The following is a 7469-nucleotide window of genomic DNA, read 5'->3' as shown; positions in this document are numbered from 1 at the left end:
AATCAACCGAGAAGACAACCTCAACATAGGGTTGAGGAAGTTTATGATGAGAATGAGGTACATCAAGCACCCTTGTTGCGTACTTTGTGAGATTATTTACAACCGGCAGGGGTGAGTACACCCTCATGCATGGTTTTTCCAGAAAATATGGAACATATGGACAACAAGCCAGGGGTGATCCAACTCCTTTTAAAATTCCATGGACTTGAATTTGAAAGTCCATATCTACACTTGAAAGAGTTTGACGAGATTATAACCACTTTATATTTTCCTAATATGTCTGAGGACACGGTCAGACTGAAATTCTTTCCCTTTTCTTTGAAAGAGAAAGCTAAGACGTGGTTGTATTCACTATGTCCCAAATTTATTGGCATATGGAATGATATGATAAGGGAGTTCATAAAGAAATTTTTTCCACATCATAAAATGAACACCCTTAGAAAGTCAATCATGAACTTTGCCCAAAAGGAGGATAAAACATTCTTCTAATGTTGGGAGCGGTTCAAGGATCTTGTCAGTTCATGCCCACAACATGGTTTTGAAATGTGGCGCATTACACACTTTTTCTATGATGGACTGACATCTTCCATGTGCTAATTGGTTGAGATAATGTGTAATGGGGAATTCATGAATAAAAATGTCGATGATGTATGGGACTACTTGGGCAGACTTGTTAAAAATGCACAATCATGGGACACTTACCCAAAATCAAGCACCACTTCTAGGCCCACTCAATTAAAGGAGAGGGGTGGATCATACCTTCTAAAAGAGGATGATGATATCAATACTAAAGTGTCTAATCTTATAAGGAAATTTGAGGCCATGGAACTAAAGAAGGATAAGGTTAAGGAAATTATTTGTGGTATTTGTGCTTGCAACATTCACACAACTGAAAATTGTCCAACAATACCTGCCTTTCAAGAGGTGTTGAATGAACAATCCAATGCCGTGAATAATTACCAAATACCTTTCAATGGACCTACCTCTAATACATATAATCCTAATTGGAGAAATCATCCAAACTTCAGTTAGAGGAATGGACAAACTGCTACCCCTCAAGGTTTCTTTAATCAAATTCCAAATTAAGTGAAACCTTAAGAAAAATTGGTTCAAATTCTACATAAACTCAAGAGCTTACTCAAGTAATATGAGAACTTACAAAATATATGCAAAAAAATGGATTCATGTGTTATAGTTATAGAAAGGGGGATGCTTCTTGCTCAACCTCTCCCCAATACTAAACCATAATACAAGATAAGTGATCCAATCTCTTCAAATCAGATGGAGCAAGCTAATTCTATTACCACTCTTAGGAGTGGGAAGACCATTGACAAAATTATTTCAGTTAGGGCTGAAAAACTTAAGGACTCGGAAGAGGACAACGATGATAGACTTAGCACTGCTCCACAAGAATTGGAACTAAAACTTAAAGGCAAGCCGATTGCCCCATTCCCCCAACGGTTGGTTGCCCCAAAACCTCTCTCTAACTCTCAAGATATTCTAGAGGTGTTGAAATAAGTAAAAGTCAACATCCCTCTACTGGATGCGGTAAAACAAATACCTTCATATGCCAAATTTCTGAAAGAATTGTGTATGACCAAAAGATGACAAAGTATCAAAAAGAAAATCTTTTTTACTAAAAAAGTGAGTGCCATCCTAAAGCAAGATGTGCCACAGAAACAAAAAGATCTCGGTAGCCCAACCGTTCACTTTTGTAATTGAGAACTACCGAATTGAGCATGCAGATCTTGACTTAGGAGCGAGTGTAAATCTGATTCCCTACTTGGTCTACAAACAGTTAGGTTTAAGTAAATTGAAACCCACCCTAACCACATTACAACTTGCTGACCACTCAGTTCATGTACCGAGAGGGTTAATTGAGGATGTGTTGGTCCAGGTTGACAGATTCTACTACCCGGTAGATTTTATCTTGCTGGATACGGAACCTATCAATAACACGAGCACTCAAATTCCTGTCATTCTTGGTCGCCCTTTCCTTGCTACTTCAAACGCAATCATTAATTGTAGGAATGGGGTTATGAGTATGTCTTTTAGGAATATGACATTGGAGTTGAATATCTTTTTCAACATAGGCAAATAGTTAGAGGACGATGACGATTTCCATGACATTAACATGATTAACTCTTTCGTGGAAGATAGAACTTTGATGACCTTAACCTCTAACCCTCTAGAGACGTGCATAGCCCACTCTCATGATTTTGATGATGACATGATTAGGGAGATGGGTGTCATGTTTGATACTGTGCTGATACTTGAAGTTAACCAGTGGAGGCCACAATTTGAAGAAATGCCCAAAACTAATGTAGTGCCTTTATCGTCTAACCTCAAGGTACCGAAGCTTGACCTAAAACCTTTGCCCTCTAATTTGAAATATGTCTATTTAGGTCAAGATGAGACATACCCAGTGGTAATTTTTTCTCACATTGAGCAAGAACAGGAGAGCATGCTCATCTCTACTCTCATTGAGAACAAAGGAGCCCTTGGATGGTCGATTATAGACCTCAAGGGAATTGACCCTTCAATTTGTACTCACCACATTTATCTTGAGGATAATGTGAAGACCTCTTGGCAATCACAATGTAGAATAAATCCAAACATGAAGGAAGTGGTTAAGGCCGAGGTTCCTAAACTATTAGATGTAGGTATCATATACTTAATATCCGATAGCCAATGGGTGAGTCCAACTCAGGTGGTTCTTAAGAAGTCCGGAATCACCATTATAACCAATGCCAATAACGAACTTGTGCCAACTAGAGTTACTAATGTGCATTGACTATTGGAAATTGAATATCGTCATGAGGAAGGACCACTTCCCTTTGCCCTTCATTGATCAAATCTTAGAAAGGCTAGCTGGTCACTCGTACTATTGTTTCCTTGACAGGTATTTAGGCTACAACCAGATAGAGATAGCCCCTAAAGATCAGGAAAAGACCACATTCACATGTCCCTTTAGCACATTTGCTTACCGAAGGATGCCATTTAGACTGTGTAATGCCCCCGCCACTTTTTAGTGATGTGTGATGAGTACTTTTTCTAACATGGTGGGGCAATATCTAAAGGTCTTCATGGATGACTTCTCTATCTTTGGTCCATCTTTCAGTGATTGTTTAGAGAATCTTAAATGTGTGCTAAAAAGATCTGAAGAAAAGAATTTGGTACTCAATTGGGAGAAGTGTCATTTCAGGTTTGTACGGGAATTATCCTTGAACATATCATCTTGTCCAAGGGAATTGAGGTAGATAAGGCTAAAATTTATCTTATCTCTAACCTACCTCCACCTAAGAACATACGAGACATGCGGTCCTTCCTAGGACATGCTGGTTTTTATAGGAGATTCATAAAGGACTTTAGTCACATCTCTCATCCTTTATGTAATCTACTTTAAAAGGATGCACCATTCGAGTGGACTGATCAATGTCAAGAAGCTTTTATTAAGCTCAAGGGCATGTTAACCACTACACCTATTATGTAGCCACCCGATTGGAGCCTTCCTTTTGAACTTATGTGTGGCAAGTCTGACTATGCTTTTAGGGAGATTTTAGGACAGAGAAAAGAAAAGAAGCCCTATGTTATACACTACGCAAGTAAAACCCTAAATCCTGCCCAAGTGAACTACTCTTAGCCGTAGTGTTCACTTTGGACAATTTTAGATCATACTTGATCGGATCTAAGATTTTCATTTACACAGATCATGCGACAATCAAGTATCTTCTTTTTAAGAATGATGCTAAGCCTCGCTTGATAAGATGGATCCTCCTACTCCAAGAATTTAATTTAAAAATAAAACATAAAAAGGGAGTAGAAAATTTAGTGGCGGACCATTTATAAAAAGGGAGTATAAATGACATGTTCCCTGATGAACAATTATTCAAAGTCTCTAATTCATCTTGGTTTACTGATATTGCTAATTATCTTACCACATGTTTCACACCGACACATTGGACTGGGTAAGATAAGAAAAAAAATTCTTCACTAAGGTTTGTAAGTTCTTTTGGGATAATTCATATTTGTTTAAATATTTCTCAAACCAAATCTTAAGGAGATGTGTACCAGACAATGAACATCAAAGTGTCATCTCCTTCTGTCACTCTCAAGCCTGTGATGGTCACTTTTTTACTAAAAAGACCATGACCAGGATTCTACAGTGTGGCTTTTACTAGCCCACTATGTTCAGGGATACTCATGAGTTTTGCAAAGCTTGTGAGCATTGTTAGAAGTTGGGAGCATTGTCCCATCGAAATATGATGCCTCTGAACCCCATTCTGATCATTGAAGTAGTTGATTACTAGGGCATCGATTTTCATGGGGCCATTCCCCCAATCCTTTGGGAATTTATACATTTTGCTAGTAGTAGACTATGTCACTAAGTGGATTAAAACAATTCCATGCTAGAACAATGACTATCAAATGGTCATTAAATTCTTAAAAGAGAGCATCCTTTCCTGGTTCGGAACACCTCGAGCCATCATTAGTAATGAGGGATCACATTTTTGTAATAGGCCATTTGCGAACCTAATGAAGAAATATGACATTTCTCACAAGGTGAGCACTCCATACCACCCACAAACAAGTGGGTAAGATGAGATTTTCAATAGAGAAATTAAAAATATCTTGAAAAAGACGGTTAACCCTGACCATAAGGATTGGTCAATTTGATTGACCAATCCCTTATGGGCTTACTGTACTGCATTTAAGACCCCTAGTGGAATGTTTCCCTTTATACTTGTCTATGGGAAGGCTTGCCACTTTCCTATGGAGTTAGAAAATAGAGCCTACTGGGAGATTAAAAATTTAAATTTCAATCTGGACAACGCTAGCTCACTATGCAAACTTCAATTGAATGAACTCGAAGAAATCCGGAATGATGCGTACGAGAACTCGAGAATTTACAAAGACAGGATGAAGGTGTTTCATGACCAACACATTCTTTAGAAATCATTCACACTAGGTCAAAAATTTCTCTTATATAATTCTCGGTTACATCTCTTTCCGAGTAAGCTCCGATCTTGTTGGACCGACCCTTTCACTATTACTAATGTTTATCCTCATGGGGCTATCAAGATTTAGAATCCAAACAATGGCAATGAGTTTAAAGTAAATGGACATCGATTAAAGCCATTTGTTGAGAAATTTGATTTAGAGGACATGTCCATACCTCTGAATGATCTTGTTTATCAGCATTGATCTCCTAGTCTAATGGGGGTGTAGTTAGGTTTATTGCTTTCTTCCATTTTAAGATAGTCGGTTTTATGTTGCTTAGGATAGTTTGTTTTTAGTTAATAAACTCTTGTGCTAACCCACCTTCATGCTAAGATCCTTTGGAAAAAGCCATAAAATCTCTTCATCAGGTACTATCTTTCCATCACATCTCTTTCAACTGCATTATCGCTTTTGCAGCTCATGCTTATTTCTTTTACATTGAGGATAATATAAATTTTAGGTTGGGGATGGGAGATTAGGTTACTTAATCAGTGTTTTCTTAGTTTTCAACAAAATTTGTAAAATTTTTTTAAAAAATTCAATGTTTATCTATTTGGAGAGCGATAAGTTATGTATTTAAGACTGTTTTGAGTATGATAATAGGATAGAAATCGAATTTTGAATTGTTGGAGATGGAGCAACTAAGTGACCTATCACTTATGGTTCTTACATTCAATTGATTAAGAGTAAATTAGAATATTATCTTAAAATGTTTTCTATGAATACTACTAGATTTTCTAATTGTTAGTATGATGATCATTGAAAGATATTAAGAACTAAGTATGGAGAATTTTAACCACCTTAAAAGAAGAAAAAGAACCAGTTAAAAAAATAGGAGATTGACAAAGAGGTCATAAAGAATGAAGAATGATGACATCTTTGAGGGGAATGAAAAATGTCTTTGAAAAGGATATAAAGTCTAAAGAAGAGGAACAAATACAAATGACTGTCGATGTAAAATTAAAAACCGTAAAAAGAAGGAAAAGTGCATAAGTTCGGAATTAGTACTTGTGTTTTCAACCAATCTTGAAGTGATGAGCATAGCTAACATTATGAAAATATAGTATTTTCACTGAATACTCTGAAAAACTTGATATGTGAACTATGCTCCGACCTAATGGATAAAGGATGCATTTGATTGATTGCTCATGTGATTCAACTCTAGGTTTTAAAAATCTCAATTTCTCATCTTGAATCTACTCATTCATACTTGACTACATAAAAGATCGTTCACTGAAAAAGGTTTGAACATTGCACATTAAAGTTCATTTTTCACATACTTTGCTCGGGACTGGCTAAATGCTGGTTGGGGATTGTGTTGAGGGTCAAATATTGCATATTGGACCTCATCTATTACTTGGTTTTATGAACATGATAATGCTTAATGTTTTATTTTAATCATGTTTGTGTTGCAAGGTGAATTCAAGAGCTTCGATTGAAAAGGATGCTAAAAGTATGGATTTAACACTTAAGATTCACCAAAGCCAAAATTAGATCTAATGAAACCAAGAATGAAGAATGCACATACTGAATATCCAAGAAAATTAAGTCAAGATTTAAGAAAATCGGAGTTTTGAAGTGAAATTCGGTCATCTTCAACTAGTCCTGGTTTCGATTCGACCAGTCCTATGTACGCTAGACCAGTCTTGGGCTTTGCTCAACCGGTCGAGGATCGACTGATCGAAGGTGTCTTGACTCAAACTCCAACAAGTAAAACCTCAAAATTCCCATCCCACTTGACCAATCAAAGGAGACCCTCGACTGATCGAGGACATCCCATGACCGTTCGAGGACGGCCCAAGACTAACCGAGGGTTACGTAATTTTTACACAGATTGCGTAAATTTGATATGGTTTTCAGAAATTTCTAATCAGTGTGAAAGTCTTAGGCCTAAAACTATAAATAGGGGTCCGTAAGGTACCCCTAAGCATCATCTAGGGTTTGGGGAGTGGAGCAAAAGTGTGGAGAAGTCGTCGCCAAGAGTTTTTCTTCCCTTTCCTTAGTAGTTTTTATTCTTTTCATAAGAGTTCTTAGTTCAATCATGTCTATGGTTGGCTAAACTTCTTAGCTAGGGCTAAGAGGTGAGGCTTGTAGTGTGCTTGGGATGTTTGCATTGTTTTGATTCATGTTTTGTTGAACTCTCTTCGATTATAGTTTGATTATGATAGAATACTTTTAGTTTTTAATGGTTTATTGTGAAAATTACAATGGATCTGTGATAGCTTGAGATATCTTCTTTTCCTGATTAAGAATATGAAATTAGTAAGTCCTACTGTTCACCATCGTCCCTTGGGCATGGTAGGGTGATGAAATCCTTCCTAACTTTCACAATTCTCTTATGATTGGTTGTGGGATTGGTAAATCCTGTTGTTTACCTTATCTCCTGGGCATGGTTTGGTGACGAAATCACTTTCAAATCTTCACCACTCTCATCCATTGATGATTAGATCCATGAGAAGTTCAAAGAT

At 37.0% G+C, this 7469-nt stretch overlaps 1 non-coding gene across 1 annotated transcript; it reads right to left on the bottom strand.

The window, feature by feature from the left end:
• Window positions 1-432: 432 nt before the first annotated feature.
• On the bottom strand, window positions 433-539 carry LOC131254488 (small nucleolar RNA R71). The gene has a single exon (XR_009175601.1). It is a non-coding gene; the product is annotated as a small nucleolar RNA R71 (small nucleolar RNA).
• Window positions 540-7469: the final 6930 nt, after the last annotated feature.

This window comes from Magnolia sinica, chromosome 8 (genome assembly GCF_029962835.1).
Source record: "Magnolia sinica isolate HGM2019 chromosome 8, MsV1, whole genome shotgun sequence".
Taxonomy (NCBI): Eukaryota; Viridiplantae; Streptophyta; class Magnoliopsida; order Magnoliales; family Magnoliaceae; genus Magnolia; species Magnolia sinica.
The sequence above is the reverse complement of the archived record's forward strand: the minus strand, read 5'-3'. Positions and strand labels throughout refer to the sequence as shown.